This window comes from Antechinus flavipes, chromosome 2, assembly GCF_016432865.1.
Source record: "Antechinus flavipes isolate AdamAnt ecotype Samford, QLD, Australia chromosome 2, AdamAnt_v2, whole genome shotgun sequence".
NCBI lineage: Eukaryota > Metazoa > Chordata > Mammalia > Dasyuromorphia > Dasyuridae > Antechinus > Antechinus flavipes.
This window is the reverse complement of record NC_067399.1, coordinates 158,487,556-158,508,461: the sequence shown is the minus strand read 5'-3', so window position 1 is coordinate 158,508,461 and position 20,906 is coordinate 158,487,556. Positions and strand designations below refer to the sequence as shown.

Sequence of the window (20,906 nt, the reverse complement as noted above, 5' to 3'; positions counted from 1 at the left end):
TTGAAGTAAATGGAGTGTTTCCCTTCATTAGAGGCTGATTGGCCACTTCCTAGAAATATAAAGGGGATTCCTGTTCAGATATTATTGCACTGGTGGACTTTGAAGTGTTTTCCAGTTCTAAGATTGTATGATTCTGTAATTCTTCCCTATTCAGGAGAACTACAACCTATTCCTGGTTCTTTCCTCTCTTTTTGTTCCTTCTATTTTCTTTTTTTTGCCCTTTCCAGCTCTTTTGATAACCTTAAAATAGGTAGTCCTCAAAGGTCTGATCTTAGCCTTCCATTTTCCTTTTTTTATACTCTTTCTTTCATTAATTGCATTCATTTTTCAAATTATGATTCCCTACTTAAATGACTCCCTAATCTCTTTGTCCAGGTCTGATCAGGCCTTGAGCTCTCTGGAGTTTCAAATATCTATAAGAACTATCCCATAATCACCTCAAACTTAATATGCTTTGATTGTATTGTATGATCTAAATCAAGTTGTTTACTTGGGTGAACAAAGGAAGGGAAGAAGAGAATTTAGAATTTAGGATTCAAAGAAAATAATGATAAAATTTTTTACATGTAATTGGAAAAAATTGTTAAAGCAAAAAGAAAAGAAAATCATCTAGAATTCATTGTGGAAGATCTTTGTCTTAAAAATGGCCCAAAAGGCCAGAAATATTGGGAATTATTTACAAGTCCTTTATAACTATGCACTACCACCAATCTATAAATGGAAGTTTATTTGGTTTTTTATTTTTAAATTACTCTATTAAAAAAATTAAATGCTACCAAAAAAAAAAAAAAAAAAAAAAAAACCAACACCTCAGTGTGCTATAGTACCAATCTTCTCCAATTTATCATGTTTGTAACCTTAGTATTGGAAGCAGCTGGGAGGCTGTGATAGATACTGGAGTTGCAATTAGGAAGACCTGAATTCAAATGCAACCTTAGACCAGATGTGTGGCCATGGACAAATGACTCAGCCTTTATTTGACTTAATTTACTGGAATTGGAAATGGCAAACCATGCTAATGTTTTTGCCAAGAAAACCCCATGGACAGTATATGACCCACAGGGGCCACAAAGAATTGGACATGATAGAACAACAGCTTTAGTATTATCTTTGATTCTTCCTTGTCTTTTATTGCTAATTACTCCTAAAGTCCTATGAATTTTACTCTTACCAAATGGATCTTGGACTCATCTCTTTCATTGTATTCCCTAATTACCACCTACCTGAAATGACAATAATACCTTCTTAACAGGTTTTAAATTCTCTCTCTCTCTCTCTCTCTTCTTCTTCTTCTTCTTCTTCTCTCTCTCTCTCTCTCCCTCTCCCCCTTCCCCTCCTTCCTCTTTTCTTTTCCTTCTCCCTCTTCCTTTCCCCCTCTTCTTCCTCCTCCCCCTCCAGCCTCAGATAATCCCATGAGTGTTGTGAGGATCAAATCAACATGTTTAGTATATTGCCTGAGACATAATAAATACTACATAAATGTTACCTATTATTACAATTACCATATACTATTGTGATTTACCTAACATCACATATAGTAACAAATTCTAAATTGGAACTAGAGTGGGAACTCTTGAAATGGAACCACCCGGTTGCTAAACTAGAGATAAAAAAAGAATACTTCCTTTTCATCACAATAATCATCTTTTTTATGCTACAGCATGCAATACAAAAATTTTCAATATATTAGGGTATATCTTGTAACAATTTCTGTCCAAAGCCTAGATTTTAATTGATGCCAAAACAAGGAAATTAATGAGGTTTTAGGTTAATTTATTAAGTGTTACTATGCATCTGGCAGCTGCTATAAACACTCATAAAATTTCTTTTGGCTTCTATTTTGGGAAAATTTTCTGGACAAAATACTGAAATAGATTCAGGAAATATGTAATTAAAATACACAAAATTTCAAATTGCTGTAAAAACTATGCTTATTCGACTTCATGTATGGGTGAACATATACTCTCCCATCTGTTTCTTAGACATAAAGTGAGCAAATACAAAAGAAAGCATGCTTTGACTACAGTTCAGAAGGAAATGTCAAACAGAATCCAGGGGGAAAAAAGGATGAATCTAAGAGAGTCATTGAGGTAACATAATCTAATCAAAAGAATACCTAGATTTGCAACCTTTAACCTTGGTTGCAACCTTTTCTACTTGCTAATTTTGTCTACCTCACCTATCTTTACAGTGAGAGGATGAACCTAAATGACCTCTTAAGTTCCCTTTTCAGTTCTAATCTACAATTCTATGACTGAGAGAGGGGATACAAAATATTGAAATAAGAAAAAAAAAATTCCCTGACTAAATCAAGGATGGCTTTAAAAAAAAAAAAAAAAGAAAAGAAAAGATATATGTGGAAAAGTTAGGAACATCTTACCCTCATTACTTGGTGATATTGGGAGAGGGGAAGGATTGTTTATGGTCCAGCTATCTAACTGTCAATATTTGTAGATATAGTACTAGCTAATTTCCTGAGTCACTGCTGAATCATCAGAATCCAGGATGCTCCCTAGCAGAGATCTGGGCAGAGCCAAGGTGAACTGTAACTTCCAAATGGTTGTAATTTTGACCAAGCCCTACTTTCTACCTCTTCTCTTATGCTGGAATATGGGCACTAGGATAAACATTCCAGGGATGTACATAACACCAAGAACAACAATTTGTTTCTAGTGTTTTGCTTCTAAAAATAGTTTCTTACTTGGCATAAAATCATACTTGTATAAAATGATTTCCATATCATTCCCATGCTCTAGTCACCTGAACTTAAAATCACCATCTTTCCCCTCTCCCCCGTTGGCATCTTGTGCTAGATTATGGTACTGCTTGGTTTAAAGAATGCTGGAGTTAGAAATGGGGGATCCAGCCTTCAGTTTTTAGCCCAGTACTTATTAGCTTTGCGATGCTTCTCAAGTCAGCCTCAACACAGTGAGACTTAAGTTTCGTTATCTGTCTTACTGAGTAATGATGAGATAAGTATTTTTGCAGACCTTAGAGTACTATAGAAATGTGAGTCATTATTACCTTCCCTTCACATATTCTGTTATAAGAATTTCTAATACTGCCTCTTCATCAATTCTCCCCAATACTCACATCTATGAAATGAAATCTCTCTAGATATAGTAAGTGATAAAGGATTCTACAGAGACCTTCTTCTGTTCTTTGCATTCACTTTTGAGCTGAAGGCAGATGTTGCCATCATCTGGCTGACAATTTTAAAGTCTTTGCACCCAGTGCTGAGTTTTTCTATTCTGTGCTTTTTATTTCATTCACTTTTTTAATACTCTTTACCTTTGCTCATATTTTATTTAGTCCCACCAAATGTCACTTGAAAACCTGGTTGCAATGAGACAAAAGAAGTTTTTATTTGCCAAAACTGAGAGGATAATTAATATCCAGAAGTTAGAGAGTAGAACTTTGGAACTTCTACAGAGGTCTTAATCTTGTCTTTTGTCATCTTTTGTTTTTTAACTTCAGAAGCAGGAAAAGTTAAGCGCTTTTTTACTCTAAATATGTTGAGCCTTAGCAGAAAGATCCTTTTAATGAGACTATAGACACTCATATGAGAGCCAAATATTTAAATGGGAATGAAAATAGAGCCTCCTAATTCCTGCTAACCATAGTCCTTGATCTCTCTTTAATCAGTTGCTCTTAAGGAATTTAATACCTACGTGGAAAAGATAAGATGAACACACATGAAACAATTAGCAAGCAGTGGCTTGTTATTTGGTCATTTTCAGTCACGTCTGTCTCTCCATGACTCAGGTTTTCTTGGCAAAGATATTAGAGTGGTTTGCCATTTCCTTTTCTAGCGCATTTTATAGATCAGCGAACTAAGGCAAACATGATTAAGTGACTTGTCCAGGGTCACCTAGCCAAATATGAACTCAGGAAGATGAATCTTCCTAACTCCAGACCCAGCACTCAATCCTCTCAAACAATGGTAAGCTACATATAATTGTTAAAATGTGAAACAGAGAAGGCTTAGAAGAATTTTTAATGTCTCTTCTTATGAGATTTCTGCCTGTTAAGATGTACATTGCTCTATGAAGTAGTGTTAAACTCAAATAGAAACAGATCCTAGAGGCACACATAGAGACTTAGAAAACCACAAATTAACATTATCTATGTTGTATTCTATTCTATTTATTTTTTAAAACTGTTTCCCCATTTCATTTTAATCTAATTCAGTTTATGGGCAATGAGTTTGACACCACTTTATTTGTTATCTGAAAGTATTCACATCAAATTTGATATAGGAATTTAGAGTCATAGATAAACCAGAGTATTAAGTAAGGGATTTTCTTTTTAAAGGTTATGGAAAATTTTTTCTTTTATGTTACTGCCTGTTTTTATGGGTAGAGGAAAAAAAGATGAAAACGAAATAGTAGCTGTTTTTTCTTTCTTTGCCTTACAAATTGAATTGTATATGAGAAAAAAAAATTAAAGAAAAATCTACTAATGTCATTTTAGGCAAAATACTACATTTAATCTTAATTTAATATGAATGAATTATGAAACAGTTATTAAAAGTTGCACGTAGAATTTAAAAAAACAATCACAGTGACTGCAGCATTGTAAATAGAAGAAATATTGAAACGAAGCTCTGTATTTGATGAAACTGGCATCAAAAATTAAATAACACAAATGTAACATCCTTTCCTTCTTTGCAGAGGTAAGGGGTGGGGGTGGGGGGGACTATGGAGGTGGAGCATGGCAGGTACTGTTGGACTTGATTGAGTGTTGGTTAGTTTGGCTAAACTTTTTTTCTCTTCCTTTTTTATATTCTGATTATAAGGGAACTCATTATTATTAGGAGTGGTTCTCAGAAGGGAAGAGAGATATCTTGGAAAATGAAGGCTATATAAAAACAAGTTATGAAAAATGAATGTATAAATAAATCATTTATTAATGCTTTGTGTAAAGCACTGTGCTAAGCAAATACAGGAAACAAAACAGGCCCTGCTCACTTTTTTCCCTTGAGGTTGTTAGGATTAAATGACTTACTTAGGATCACACACAGTGAGTGTCAAGTGTCTGTGGCTGGATTTGAACTCAGCTCCTCCTAATTCCAGGACTGATGTTCTGTCTACTTTGCCACATCCTGATGAGGAATAATATTACAAATATGGAAGGTTTCACTGTGATAAATTGGAAAGATGCCCTGGTTCCTAAGATGCAATGATAAAACAAATGGTAATTCATCTTTTCAAATATCTTTTCCATTGATAAAAGCAAAATGGTTTCTGTTGTTGAATCACTTGACAGGTGCCAGATTTGTCAGTTTGGGTGACAAACATTCCCACAAGTTGTTTTCTTGGGTAATGGCTTCAGACCCTGAGCTGAAAGAGTTGCTATTCCAAAAGCTATTGAGTTCATCTTAAGCTGTCTCCAACAGGGTCTAAGTGGAAACGGTGGTTAAGGTGGTAGTTAGTGATGGCTTGATTTGCCTGGTACATAGTGCCTCTTGCCTTTCTGCTCCAGACACTGATTAGCTTTGTGAGCCTGGGCAAGTTACTTAATTACTGTCTGCCTTAGTTTTTTCTTGGAAATGGAAATAATGATAACTCTCACCTCACAGTATTGTTATAAGGATCAAATGAGATTGTATATGTAAAGCTCTTCTCAAACCTTAAATCATTTTTTTAAATTTAAAATAACATTTTATTGATAGAACCCATGCCAGGGTAATTTTTTTACAGCATTATCCCTTGCATTCACTTCTGTTCCGATTTTTCCCCTCCCTCCCTCCATTCCCTCCCCCAGATGGCAAGCAGTCCTTTACATGTTGAATAGGTTACAGTATATCCTAGATACAATATACTTAAATCATTATATAAATGCTAAGTAGTAGTAATAACAGTGGTGGAAGTAATAGTAGCAGTGGTAATAATAGTAATAGTAGCAGCAGCAGCAGCATCCATAACAGTAACCACATCTGTGACTTCGGACAAATCACTTTTACCTTTTCAAGTTCTTCATTTGCAAAATGAGAGGATGCAGTAGATGCAATTAAATTTAACAAACACTAATTGAGTACATAAGGTCTCTTTCAACTAGTTTCAGTTAGTTCCTTGCTAATGACACTGCTTCCCTCACCAACTTTTTGAATGCTCATTTCACTAATTGTGGTGGGGGAATTGTAGTGTTACTTGCCCCCCATTACCACTTCCAGACCATCCCTCTACCATCACCATATTGCAAACTTTGCTTCTCCGAAATTGGTACTATTCAAATTTATCACTCCAACCCAGATACAATTAGATAGTATTTTTCAACCCCACCACATCATCCTTCCTTCTCCAGTGAGTTTCAATACCAAACTTGGAGTTTTTCTTCCCCCGTCCAACTCTTGCCCCATACTAGGGGCCCTATAAATACTCTTCACTTCCCAGTTGTTGAATTTACTCGTTTCCCATGACCTAATTTTCTATACATAAAGAAATATGGTCAGACTTGATCTTGCAGTCACCCACATGTATTTCTCTTCCTCATTCATGAACTCCAAAAATTCCCTTATTTCAGCATAATTTTTAATCATTCCATCTCTCCTATGCCCAATAACCTCCAAATTTCATTTTTGTGTTTAGCATCACTTCCATTACCTCTATCTCTCAGTTTTTTTTCAGGTCACCAACCCATGCATCAACAATATATTCTTCTCCTTTCTCTGTGTCAAGTCCTTGGTGAATCAGTTCAATTCTCTATAATTTTCTTCTCTGTAACCCCTTGCCCTTTTGCCTTTTTGCTAATTAAAACTTGACAGACCCTAGCCCTAGTTTACTCCCATCATCCTTCTTCACTCCTGTTCATGTGCTGCTGAATGGAGGTGGAGAAAACAATAAAATCATGTTGTTTGGGTCAACTACAAATGTATGTTATCTAATTTCAACTGGGTCCTCACTGAAATAAGATATTTCTGCTTCTTTTTGTTTCTTCCATTCTCAACAGTTATATCAAACTTCTCTCTTCTTCAGTCTACTTTATCTTCTATCCTCACCTACTCAATCTCATATTAAATTGAAAAAAATTGAAACTATTTGTAAAGAGAGCTTCTTCTCTCCTCTTCCTCATTCCATGTTACTTCTCTCCTCCCTCACTCATGTCTTGGATGAAGAGGTGTTCCTTCTTGTCAAGGTTAGCTACTTTGTCTACATCCTTGAATTGTTCCTCTATCATCTTCTCCAGTAGACCATCTCCATTTTGACATCCCTTATTTATATTAAGTATCTCCATGACTACTAGCTCCTTCCTTGCTGCCTAAAATTATGTCATAATTTCCCCTACATGTTATAAAACAACCTCACTTGATTCTTCTATCCCAACTGGTTGTCATCCTTTTTCTCTCCTAAACTCCTTGAGAAAGTTAGTTCTCCTGGGTGTCACTGGGGTCCTTCTCCTTTCTCCTCTAAATTTTATGCAGTCTAATTTCTGACCTATTCACACAACTAAAACTGCTCTCTCCAATGTTATCAATGATTTCTTAATCTAATCTTCTCTCAGTCATCATCCCTTCTTGCCCTTTTTGTAGTATTTGACACTGTGAGTCCATTCCTATGAATACTTTTTTGCCTTTTGTTCTTTGCCCAAGAAAAAACAGTTTTGTAATGCCTGTTATATGCCAGGCACGGTACTAAATGCTTTATAAATATCTCACAATTTCCTGGGGAGGTATATGCTATTATCATCCTAATTTAACAATTGAGGAAACTGAAGCAAACTGAGGTTAAATGACTTGACCAGCTAGTTACTGTGTCTAGCCAAGACAGAGCTTGTAAGAGTCTAAAGTCAAATTTGAGGACTCTTTAAGTCCCTTGTTCTAACTACTGCACCTCCTGGAAGAAATAAAATAAAACTCTGGTTCTTCTGATTACAAATTTAGATGTCCATTATTTTCTATTTTGTTACTTTACAATCCTGTGTGGTGAGATATACATTTTACAAATGAGAAAATGAGTTTAAAGACATCAAATACTTCTTTCAAGTTGACATAACCATCTAGAAATTGAACTTGGGTGTTTTTAATTCTAAATCCAGCATTTATTCCCCTTTCCTTCATATTCTTGGCAATAATTTCTGCACACTTAAGTAATCTTCTAAGTTTGAAATAAAAAAAATGTCAGTTTAGAAAACTAGACATGTTTATAAAAAGACTCCCCAAGAGTTACTCATTTGAAGAATAAATATCAAATCTTAATGAATTTAAAAACTTGCTAAATAGGTCAGAAAAGGAAATTGTAATATTGAAACAAAGATAAAAACAAACTATAAAAAGTGGTGCTGACATCTGTCACTTTTTAAAAATGTGTAGTGAATGTGTCATTGGATAAAAATGAAGAGGGTATTTATCATTCATCTAGTTACCATTTTGTTTTTATTCAAATTAAACTAGAGAATATAGGGCAAAAAAGCCTGTCAAAATGAGCTTATGTCAAGGCCAATGGACTCTTAACCTAACTTTGCAATCTGTTGTGAAGGCTTTTATGACTGTTTAAATTTAATTAATTAAATTTAATTTTTATATGTTTAATAATGCTTTTGATAAGTTACAATATTTCTCTGATTTGTGTCTGAGTTATCACCTCCCTCATAACAATTCTGGTGACAAGCCTGTAGCCTATTGCTATTGTCAGTCATGGAGCTGATGCATGCCCACCCTTTACTTCAGGGAAACTCTGTGCTACCAGGAGAACAGCGATTAGAATTTTGATCCCTCACTTTGAAAAGTTGGGAGTCTTACTTTGTTTAGATTCACCTGTTTGGTTGTCTACTTTCATCATATTATCTACTTTACATTGTTTTGTGTCATCACCATATATTTCTTTTTGATAATAATATGAAAAATACCAGTTGTATTATAATGAAAGAACTCTGAGGCTGTGCACATATATTCATAATTGAAGGCATCGGTAATATGATAGAAAGCTGAATTCAGACCCAGGCCCCCTGGGTTTAAATCTCAGTTGCTATACTTGTTAATTGTGTTCACTGGGACAAGTTAATTCATTTTTTCATTAAATCTCTTCTTCATCAGTGAAATGGGAGGATAGTAGTGTATAGTTCATTTGTACATACTTATTTGCATACTGTCTCTTCCCCTACCCCCATTTGACCATCTTTTGCCTTTTTTGAGTCCTCTGGGGTTAGCTGAGTGCCTGACACATCATAGGCATTGAATAAATATGTATTAACTGCCTGAATTTAGTTGGGACTAAAACAAGCCAAATGAGAGGAGAGAAAACATTCCAACCATGGGGGACAGAAAGAGAAAATGCCCAAGAGATGGTGGTTGGAGCAAGCATGGATTTTTAGCACATCTTTGAGGAGAAAGGAAAGACTGAGCTTTGGCAGAGAAGAGAGTGATTGAGGAGAAGCATTGACTCTTACAGCAGACTGGAGAGGAGTGCCCAATTCCCAAGTCGGCTTTTCCCCCTGCTTGCTCTCTTGATGTTTGTCTTTACACGGATCTACTATTTCTTTAAGTATTTCTAGTAAACTGATTTTTGTCTGACCACAAAGAGGTCAGGGATTAGCAGGGAGGGAGGTAAGCATTTATATAGTGCCTACTATGCATCAGGTACCTTACAAATATCTCACTTGATCCCCACAACAACACTGCAAGGTAGGTGCTGTTAATAGCCTTATTTTACAGTTGATGAAATGAAAGCAAGTAGAGAATAAATGAGTTGCTCAGGATCATACAGCTAATATCTGAGGACTCTGTATATGAATTCAGTCAGCCTGACTCCAGAGGTAGTGTTCTATCAACTTCACCCCCTAGATGCCTTTAAGTAGAGATAGCTGTAAATGTAAGATTAGGTAGAAAGCCTGACTTCTGCCTAAGTGTCAGAAATCTTCTCAATAAGGGCTTCCCAGGGACTCCAACTGAATTCAGAACTTTTCACCTAAAATGAACTTCCTAAAGCTGAAGAAAAGGGAACTAAGTGGCTATAAGGGCCGTGATGTTGTCCCCATTTTGTAAAAGAGTGTTACATTTAACCTCACTGTGTCTAGCCAGTCTCAAACCCAACCTTGCTCTGTGACCTTGGCTATTTTCCAACTTACCTGTAGGTGGATTGTACTTTTTCCTGCCACTTTTCCACCTTTTGCTCTTAGAATTTTAAATAAATCAAGGCTGTCATTACTTTTAGAAAGTGTGTCCTTGAACTGCCTGATGTATCTACTTATTATCCCTGACTCCCAGACCACAATTCCTTTCCTCTGCCACCAATTCTCCTAATTGTGGTTTCTCCCTATCAGAATAAAGTCTTCTTGTGCAGGGGATTATCTTACTTTTGTGCTTGTATGCCCAGTACTTAAGTCGTCAAAAAGTGTTTTGTTTTGTTTTTTTAAGCGCTTATCATGTGCTTTGCACAGGGAGTACAAATTATAGGCAGAAGGATAGATAGTCCCTGCCCTCAAGAAACTTATTTTCTAATGGTAGAAGGCAACAGTAAGAAGATAGTTGAGAGGGGGCAGAATGAAGGCAAATTGAGGGGCCATTGTGGAGCAAGTCTGGTAGTAGAGTTAAAAGTACAGCCTGAAGAGGAATGTACCTAGTATTTAATAAAGCCTTTTAAAAAAGTTTTTTCACTCATTTTTGCACATTCATAAATAAAAACAAAATGTAAACAATAAGCATATTAAGCATCTATGTACTTAGCACTGTTATCTCTGTAAGGTAAAAATAGGATTCAAATTTAGAAGTTGAAAAGTTGATTAAAAGTTTGTTCATTTGAAGGTTGAAGGGGAATGGAGGAAATAAATGTTTATAACTAAATAAAAATGAATAAGTGATTTACTGAATATTGTTTCACTGTAATAGATGTCAAATTCTTAGTTGTATTTTGACTTATTTAGTTGTCTTATGGCACAAAGGCTTGATAACAAAATTTAGAAATCAAACTTTCTCTCAAAAATGCTATCATTAAAGTCTAGTAAGTTTGTTTTGAGGACATTTTAGGTAAGTTTGGAAACATTCAAAGTTTGTTTTCATTAACTGGAAAATGATTCTTCTTCTTTTCCATGAAAAAGCAGAAGTTAGAATGACATACCCAGTGTGGCATTTTGGGGTGCGTGCCTGTGGTTTGAACAAATCTGAACCTCTGCTTTCTGGTAGTGTGATTCATAGCTATGTTTTCCTGTCATTGAATCCTGATTCATTTTCTTCACACCGAGTTATCTGTGTCCTTGGAAGCATGTGAGACCTGAGAAAAACCAACTGTTTTTTTGCAAATAATCATTGATAGAACACAAAGTGAGTGTTCAGTGGAGAATAAAAGATTGCCATCAATTTTATATTAGAATTTATAGTGAAAATGCTAGTTTGTGCTGTGTATTATTAATCTTTCCTATGTGAAAGGAAAGTAAGTTGGATGTCAAAAAAAAAACAAGATAAATGATACCTTTTCTTAAGAAATATTTTAAGCTTTTGTCTTCCCTTACAATTCAAAAATAAAGCAATAATGACGATCCTTTGTAGGAAAACTTTAGTGATAACTATTCTGTGCCAGGGAATAAGCTGAAGAGCTAAACCCCGAGTGAACATTAGAATTGGTTGAGGTGGATATACACTAAGAACAATCCTGATCCACTCTCTCATGAATATAAGCTACTTCAGGGTTAGGAGAATAATAAATAAATAAAAATATTTGAATTTTTGATATGAGCAAGACAATAGACACTTTTAAACAGATATTCCAAAGTTAAAATATATTACAAACAGCTTTACATCCAAAAGCCCCTAGTAAAAAATATTATATCACATTATTGATGATAGTTTTTGGTCAATTTGGTGTATCAATAGATCTCCTGAGACCTGTTCCCATAATTTAGGTAATTCTACATTGAAAAGGACAAGTTAAAACCTTGTACACAACTAAATGATAAATTGAAGGGTCTTACTGATGTAGAAAGGTGCCATCTGTTTGCTTAGGAATATTTCATTATTTAGTACTGGCTCTCTAATGAGATTGTCAGGATCCTGGACTAGATGAGTGGACTTTGGGTTTGTCACTAATGAACTGTCTAAGCTTCCATCAAATGATGAATTTTTTTATTTTTATCTTTATTTAAAGTAGTTAATTTATTTTCAATACACATGCTTTATGAATCATATTGAAAGAGAAAAATCAGAACAAAAGGGAAAAGCCATGGGAGAAGGAAAAAAAAAAAAAAAAGAAGTCAAGATAGCATGTATTGATTTACATTCACTCTCCATAGTTCTTTTTCTGGATGCAAGTGGCATTTTCTGTCCAAATTTAGATCTCTGTAGTTTAGTTAGGTAGTGTTTTAGATCACTGAATCACTGAGAATAACCAAGTTTTTCATAGTTACTTATCGCACATTCTTGCTGTTATTGTATACAATGTATTCCTGGTTCTGCTTGTTTCACTAAGTTCAGTTCATGTAAATCATTCCAAGACTCTTTAAAATCAACTTGTTCATCATTTTTTGTAGAACAATAATATTCCTTTATCTTCATACACACAGCTTATTCAACCATTTCCCAATTGATGAGCATCTATTCATTTTCCAGTTCTTTGTTACTACAAAAAGAACTGCTACAAACATTTTTGCACATGTGGGTCCTTTTCCCTCCCTTATGATTTCCTTGGAATACAGACCCAGTGGCATTGCTGGGTCAAAGGGTTTATAGCCCTTTAGGCATAGTTCCACATTGCTCTGTAGAATAATTGGATCTTTTCACAATTCCAACAATGCATCAGTGTCCCAATTTTCCCACATCTCCTCCAACATTTATCATTCTCTTTTCCTGTAATCTTAGCCAATCTGAGATATGTGAGGTGGTACTTAAGTGTTGTTTTAATTTACATTTCTCTAATTAATAGTGGTTTTTCTTTTCTCTCATCCTCTTCTATTTCCATTGAAAAAGAAAAGTAAAACAAAACTTTTGCATAAATAGTTGTAGTTAAGCAAAACATACCCCATCTTAGCCATGTCCAAAAATGCATGCTTCAACCTGCATCTTGAATCTATCACTTTGTCAAAAGCATAGTTCAACAATGGCTCTCTAGAATCGTGATTGGTCATTGCATTAATAAGAGATCTAAAGTCTTTCAAGGTTGTTGGTCTTTACTGTGTTGTTTTTATGGTAAAAGTTGTTTTCCTGGCTCAAGAATGAGCTGTGCCTTTTAGAGCATATTGTTTATTGAATAGTGATGATTTGCTAGAAATTTGAATTGTGATTACCTGAAAAAGGTTTCACGTGCTTCTAGGAAGCAATTATTTATAAAGTAAATGGGAAATATATCAAATCTCTAAACTCCTTCTTCCATTATTGAGAATTTTAAGTTTTCACAAAAAGATGATTTTTAAAAAATTTCATATTTATTAATAATTTTTATGATTAACAATTTGTTTTTATTTATGCTTCTCATATCTTTATATTTTTTTTTCTTAATTAGTCACCAAAAGAAAAAAAATCATATTTTTTCTATAAAATTTCTATTCTAATTCCATGTATGCACAGGCAGTTCAACATTTACCCTTGCAAAACCTTGTGTTACAAATTTTTTTCTTCCTCCCTTCTCCCCACCCCTCTTTTAGGTGCAAGTAATCCAATATATGTTAAATGTGTGCAAGAATTACAGGATTAAGAGCTAGCTAAAGAGATAATAAAGTACATCTAGTCTTACATCCTTATTTGATAGATTAGAGCTGAGGCCCTAAGAGGTTAAGTGGTTTTCATTTAGTACCACAATAGTCCTTAACTGAGTCACATCATTCATATAATTCCAGTTAGCATCTTTTTCATCTGTCCTTTTCCTTTTGTATAGTTTTTAATTTTGGTCAATGACAGTGTCAGAATGACAGTGACCTGGAGGGCAAGAAGGTAGTCACTGATATACACTAATTATGATGGTGGCAAGCTAATTATGCAGATCAATATTTCATTTAAAGAATAAGATTAAAAATATAGGAATTTGGGGAAGCAAGCACATTATTGAATAAGAATAATTAAGTTTTAATTATTTATAGTCATTTTTATAGCCCAATATGTGAATTACTATCACTGCTAATTAGAATTTTAACAGCACTTTAAGTAGCAAAAATGCCTTTTGTTGATTTAATATAAAAGTTACTTCTTATCGTTTACTTGTATAGTGAAGTTTTTTTTTTTAATCTATACTTGATCCTAATTGAAAGAAATTTCTATATTATAGATTTCAGTTATTTGGAGGAAAAAACACAGGTATTAATTTAGGATCATAGAATAGATCCTATGCCAAAAAAGACATTTTTTTGTTATTGTTGTATGTGTTGTTCAGTCAATGTTTGACTCTGAGACCCCATAGACCATAGCATACTGATACTGTAGTTGGATATTATTGATAAAAATAGTGGAGTAGTTTGCCATTTTAGTTTAACATTTCCTTCTCCAGTGGATTAAGTCAAACAGAGATTAAATGACTTGTTCATGGTCTCACAACTTATAAGTGTCTGAGATCAAATTTTAAATCACATCTTCCTGACTCCAAATTCAATGCTCAATCCATTGAGCCATCTAGGAGCTTCTGAAAGAAACAAGAGAAACTGCCTAATCCAATCAGGAAACTGAAGTCTAGAAAAATTAATGACTTAAGATCACACAAAAATCAGAGATAGAATTTGAACGTAGGTCAAATTTCAATGCAAATATCCCTTTCTCGCTATTATATTGCCTTTTAGGTGTTGGGTTTTTGTTTTTGTTTTTTTTTTTACTTTTTTATTCATTCCCAATTTTAATATTCCCCCAGTTTCAATATATAAAAGGAACATGGAAAACATTTTGATTAAAATAGCATATTATCTTTGAAAAGAAATTGATGGAAGGATCTCAGAGGAGCAGATTCTTACCTTGGAGAAAATCTCAAGTGCTGAGGTTCCTTCCTCAGATTCTCGAGTTCCACTGGGGAGGGCCAGATAGTCCAAAAGCCTAAACTGTGATACTAGTCTTTTTTCTCTTTCTGAGTTCCAGTATATGACTTTTCTACAGCATCCCTGGCTTCTTAGGTAAACCATTGCACATTTTGACTTCTAAAGGCATAAGAGGAACAGAATAGAATAATAAGTATAAGCTTTCTTTACAAATTTGAAAAAAAAAATTAACTTTGGAGACTTTTAGAGGATCAGCGATTCAGAGCTGGAAGGGATTTTTGAAGTCACCTACATTTTTACAAATAAGGAAATAAAGAACTGGGGACTGAAAATAAACATTGAAAAACAAACACATGAGGCAGCAGTGTCAGAGGGGATAGGTGACTGTCAGCCCAGTAATAGATGATAGAAATATGGATTCAACCTCGGTCTTTAGGCTCCTAAATTCCATTGTTTTCGTTTCATCAGAGGATTATTGAATTTGGCAAATCAGCCAGTTGACCTTTTGGAAAGGAGTCATGAAGACACTGTGAAGCCGGTAATTGTTCATTTAACACTCAGCCCTAAATCCTCTAGAGAATTATATATATGTACACCTCAAAAAAACCTAAAAGACCCATTTGATCAAACCCTCTCCTCTTCCAAATAAGGAGACTAAAGCCAATGAGATGAAGTGAATTAACACCATACAAGGAATGAGCATCAGAGGGGGAATTTGAACCCAGGTTCTCTGATATTTTCTGATTTCATGCTGAATAGAGATGACTCAGGTGAATATTTAAAATAGCTGCTTCTCTTTACTCTGAGTACTATACAGTATCTAATATTCCTGTAGGGCAGCCAAGTGGCTCAGCGAACTATAAGTCAGAAAGACCTGAATTTAAATCTGGTCTCAGATATTTACTAAGTGTATGACCCTGAGCAAGTCACTTAATCCAGTTTGTCCTCACCTGTAAATGATCTGGAGGAAGAAATGGCCAACCACTCTGGTGTCTGTCAAGAAAATCCTAAATGAGGTCATAGTCAGGCACAACTGAAAATGACTAAATAAAAATAATCATTCTTGTATTTGGGAAGTAGTATAATAGAAAGGCCTGGAAAAAGGAAGCCCTGAACTTAAAACTGAGAGAGCCTGAGTTTGACTCCTGATTTTTTTTTCTACCTGAATGACCTTGAACCAGTCACTTCTTAATCCTCTTTGGGCTAAGGTTTACACATCAACAAAAGGAGGGGCTCAGAGTAAATCTTCTTCCATCCTAAATTCTTTGGTCCTAATTTGTTTGGAAATTTTCATTAATAGGGGAACCAGTTCTACTAGTGGCATTTCTGTCCAAGGCCAGTCACATCAACAGCATTAAATCTAAACGTTGCCTACTTTAACTAGCTTCACCTTTTATTTTTAATGACTGCCATGAACCTCAGTCATCTGACTTAGTAATTTAAAAACCAGGCCACAGACAACTTTTACTGAATATAGTGTAATCCTTCAAGTTCTTCTGGCTATTTTTATGGACCTTTCTTCCTTTTATGGCCTTGAGGGTCAGCTACCTAGCATGGCCTGGAATCATTCCAAAAAGATTAATACTCCCCTTTGTTATGGATCATTTTGGGTAATCAGAGAGCAGAATGACCCCTTAATAATACATACAGGTGAAAAAGCTCTATCTGCACAATGGAGGTTCTGTGAGAAAGCAGGTAACTCAAAATAACTTCCCTTATTCTGTACAACTGTGCTCTCATTATGACCAGCCAGGGTAAATCTAAATGGAAATGGGAATTTCTTTTCCAATTTATTTTCCCTTCCCTCTGAATCTGACCTTTCTTTCAGCTATAGCTTTTGGCTGGTAGGTAAAATGTCACTCTTCTTGTTGAAATAAACAAATTGACTTTTAGATGAAATGTGTTCTGGAAATCACATCTCTCCTTATCCAAGTAATATCTTTTATTTATTCTACTTTTTAAACATAAAAGCCATTTCCCAACATATCCTTTCCCCCACCTCAGGTCTCAATGAATGCTCATTTGTAACAAGGAAAAATTTAAGAAAAATTCAGCTAAGAAAGCATTGTAACAATCTTTCTCTATCCCTCTATTTCTCTGCTAAGAAAAAGGAGGTATATTTCCTTCTCAGTTCTCTGGGGTCAAAATTGGGTGCTGCAATTAATCAATCTTAGGTTGGAAGTATTTTATTGTTTTCATATGTTATTATGGTCAATGGGCATATAAATTCTTCTTCTAGTTATCTTCTCAGTTCATCCAAGTCTTCCCATGTTTCTATGAATAAGACAAATTCCTTTATTTTACCTTAATCATCAGTATCAACATCATTGTCAACAAGCATTTATTAAGCTCCTACTGTGTCCCAAGCACTCTGCCGAGTGTTGAGTACAAAGAAAGGCAAAAACAAAGTTTCTGTCAAGGAAACTCACATTCTAAAGGAAGAAAAAAAGATTGTGGGTTTTTGCTGGGCAGCAACGTGGTACTTGTTGTTTAGTCTTTTTATTCATGTCCATATCTTTGTGACCCCCACTTGTGGTTTCTTTGGCAAAGATGTTGGAATGGTTTGCCATTTCCTTTTCCTGCTTATTTTACAGATGAGAAGCTAAAGCAGGATTAAATGACTTGTTCAGGGTCATAGAGCTAGTAAGAAGTCTAAGGCTGGATTTGAATTCAGGTCTTCCTGACTCCAAAGCCAAAATTCTATCCACCTAGCTTTGGTGGAGCATTCAAATGCTAATTGGCAAAATATGGGAGCTGTCTGGGGGAGAAGGACTGAAATGAAGGGTCAGTTTTTCAGTCAAATCCTGAACCCTCACTGCAGATAGCATGCTGTCCCAATTTTGGGGGTGGAATGGAATGGAAAATAGTTTAGTCAGAGAATATTTCCTAGAGGGGACAGGGCGTAGCATATATTTGATTTGAGGGCTTACTGCAATTGTTTGTATTTTGTTTTCAGAGAAGACCAATAACACCACATGAGATTGCCTTGACTTGCACATTAATTGGATTTAAGTTGTGCAAAATTATGCAAAGTCTTCAGCCTCCCTTTTTCTTCTAGTCATTGAAATCCAATGGCACAACAAAAGTCAGGGTGACTTATCATGATGCAGTGGTGATCTTGGGGTCTTCCATATCTAACCAAGTTCTTAGCACTCCACAGCGCCTGCTCCAACCACCTTTGTGGCTGTTGGAAAGTCTGAATGCATTTAGAGTTAGACATGTCTGATTCACAGATAGATTTAAGGACTGTTGGTTACCTTCAGCCTAGTTTAGCTTGTCTATCAAAATGGATTACTGGGTGTAGTCACTGCACAGGCTTCTTGAAACCCAGGTGAAAGTTGGGTGAGTGGTGGATTCCAAAGGTAGATGAGTAGCCCTGAAAAGGACCCAGAGAGTAGGGAGTGTTCGCGGAGGATTAGCTACTTCAGTGCCCTTTGGTCAGATGTGGACTGGATTATGTTGGTCTCTGAATTCTTTTCTAATTCTGAGAGTCTGCAGTTCTGTAAAGAAAGGGAACAGTGTAATGAAGATAGGGGCACATTTTAGGTGCAGCAAAAGTCTGATATATATTGAGTAATTGGATGTAGAAGTTGCTTAGCTAGAGCAGAATCTGAGGTAGGAACTAACAAAAAAAAGGGGGGGGGAGGGAAATTATAAGCTTTTCCCATTCACTTTTCCATTCTCCATCTGAAAGCCTGGCAATGTCAAATGAAGGCTATCCCTCTGATGTAAGTGTCTCCTGCTTCATAGTGTACAGTCAGGTCTCTCATGTAGTAGGTTTGGTACTGCTGGTGGTCTTAGTGAAATAGCCCATCCCAGCAGGCTTTGGGGGGCATTTTCCTATAAGTAAAGACCAGTAGAGGTACTGACTGAGCTCTGCCTTCAGCCCTACCTTTTCACTGCAATCTTCAGAGATCATTCATAGGAGATTCCCTGATTTCTGGGAACTTCACTATATATCCTGTGGGAATTCACTTTACTTTCTGGACCTAAGTTTTCTGGTTTTGCCCATGACTTTTTAAAGCTCTTGTGATAATGTGCTATTGGCATAAAAAGTGGACTGCCTTGTTTAATAGTAACATGCTAGAAGTGACTGTCAGTCATTATTGTTTTTCCACAAGGAGGGGTCCGAAGCTGAGCTATCTTGTGCTTCATGCATCATTGCAACTCTGTGTGTCCTTGTTATTAATTTGCTGAAGGTTTTTGATTTACATTTTCCTTCACACCCAAATGTTTTCTATAGCCTGAAATAACAGGGTAAAGCAGCATATTGCATCATATAAATTACATAAATATTTGTGAAGGAAATGAAAATGGAGACAGAGCTGGAGGGAAGTGCCTCTTTGCTAAAGCCCATTTTGCACTGTAAGGACTTATCTTGAACCTGTTTTTTCATATCTCAACTAAAGAAAATATTTTATAGACTTTTGAATGCTTTTACACTGATGCTTGACATGTTGTGTGCTTACTAAGTAGTACAAGTGAAGGCTTCACTGACGGTCAGGAAGACCTGAATTCAAATCCTATCTGTGTGACTCTGGACCAGTTACTTAACCTCTTCCTGCCTCAGTTTCCTCAATGGTAAAATGAGGATAATAGCACTATCTCCCAGGGTTGTTCTGAGGAACAAAGGAGATAATAGTTGTGAAGTGCTTTGAAAAATCTTAAAATACTATATAAGTGCTATTATCATCAGTACCAGTTCACTGACTGGAACCAAGGCAGAATAGGAAGTAGGTGGATCATAGACTCATGGGACCTGAAAGTTGCAAGAGACCAAAAAAGTCATCTGGTCAATCCTTACAATCCATATGTACTTCTTTTAAAGTACAGTGCATTCCTGAACAGTAATCATCCCAGGCTTTGCTTAGATGCCTACAGTGCAAGGAAATTCAGTGTTTCCTAAGTTGTTATTGAAATAATTTGGTAGACATGTTTTCTGATCAATTTGGATACTTATCCAGTGGTGCAGATTGCAATCCAACCATATTTTTTCATCCAGTCTGGCTCCTCTTATTTAAATCCTGCTATAAATTCTCTGAGGAGGATTGATGCAGTGTACTGGCAGCTTTCCTCTGAGTCTCTTGACATTGAACAGATACTAATAGAGCATATGGGCAACCCATAAACTATCCCTCATTCTTGCTCCATAGCCAGCCCTATTCCTTTTTTCAGTCTTACATTTCTGGTAATATTTTACACCCCTTCTCCTATACCATTCAACCTAACTGTTATATCTATATAGTTGAAAGTTTTTTTCTCACATTGAATTGAAATATGTCTCATTGTGACTTTGATCCAGTGGTTCTAATTTTCTTTTCTATAGTGCCACAGGACGAGTGTCCTCATTATAGAATAGCCTTTCACATATAAGAAAATGGTTTTCGTTTCTTTCCTTTCTCTCTTGCAAAGATCTTTTTCGTACTTTCTATCATTTCCCATTTGACATATAGTTTTCTCACCTTTCATTAGTCTATTCATCTTTCACTGCATGGACTCCAGCTTTCTAATGCCCAGAATCTAACACAATATTCTTTTTTTTCCCCCTTACCATTTTAAAAAAAATTGTAACTTTCTATTGACAGAGCCCATGCCTGGGTAATTTTTTTTAGAACATTATCTCTTACACTCACTTCTGTTCCGACTTTTCCCCTCTCTCTTCACCCCCTCCCCCAGATGGCAAGCAGTCCTACACATGTTGAATATGTCACCGTATATCCTAGATACAATATATAGGTGCAGAATCGAACAGTTCTCTTGTTGCACAGGAAGAATTGGATTCAGAAGGTAAAAAATAACCTGGAAAGAAAAACAAAAATGCAAATAGTTCACATTTCATTTCCCAGTGTTCTTTTTTTGGGTGTAGCTGCTTCTGTCCATCACTGATCAATTGAAATTGAGTCTTTTTGTCAAAGAAATCCACTTCCATTAGCATACATCCTATACAGTTGTTGAAGTGTATAATGATCTCCTGGTTCTGCTCATTTCACTTAGCATCAGTTCATCAGCCTCTCTGTATTCATCCT

The 20,906-nt window shown here is 35.6% G+C and overlaps 1 protein-coding gene across 1 annotated transcript in view; it reads left to right on the top strand.

The window, feature by feature from the left end:
- Positions 1-20,906, top strand: part of RIN2 (Ras and Rab interactor 2) — a 221,019-nt gene that overhangs the window by 49,632 nt on the left and 150,481 nt on the right. The gene's annotated exons all lie outside the window — the stretch shown is intronic.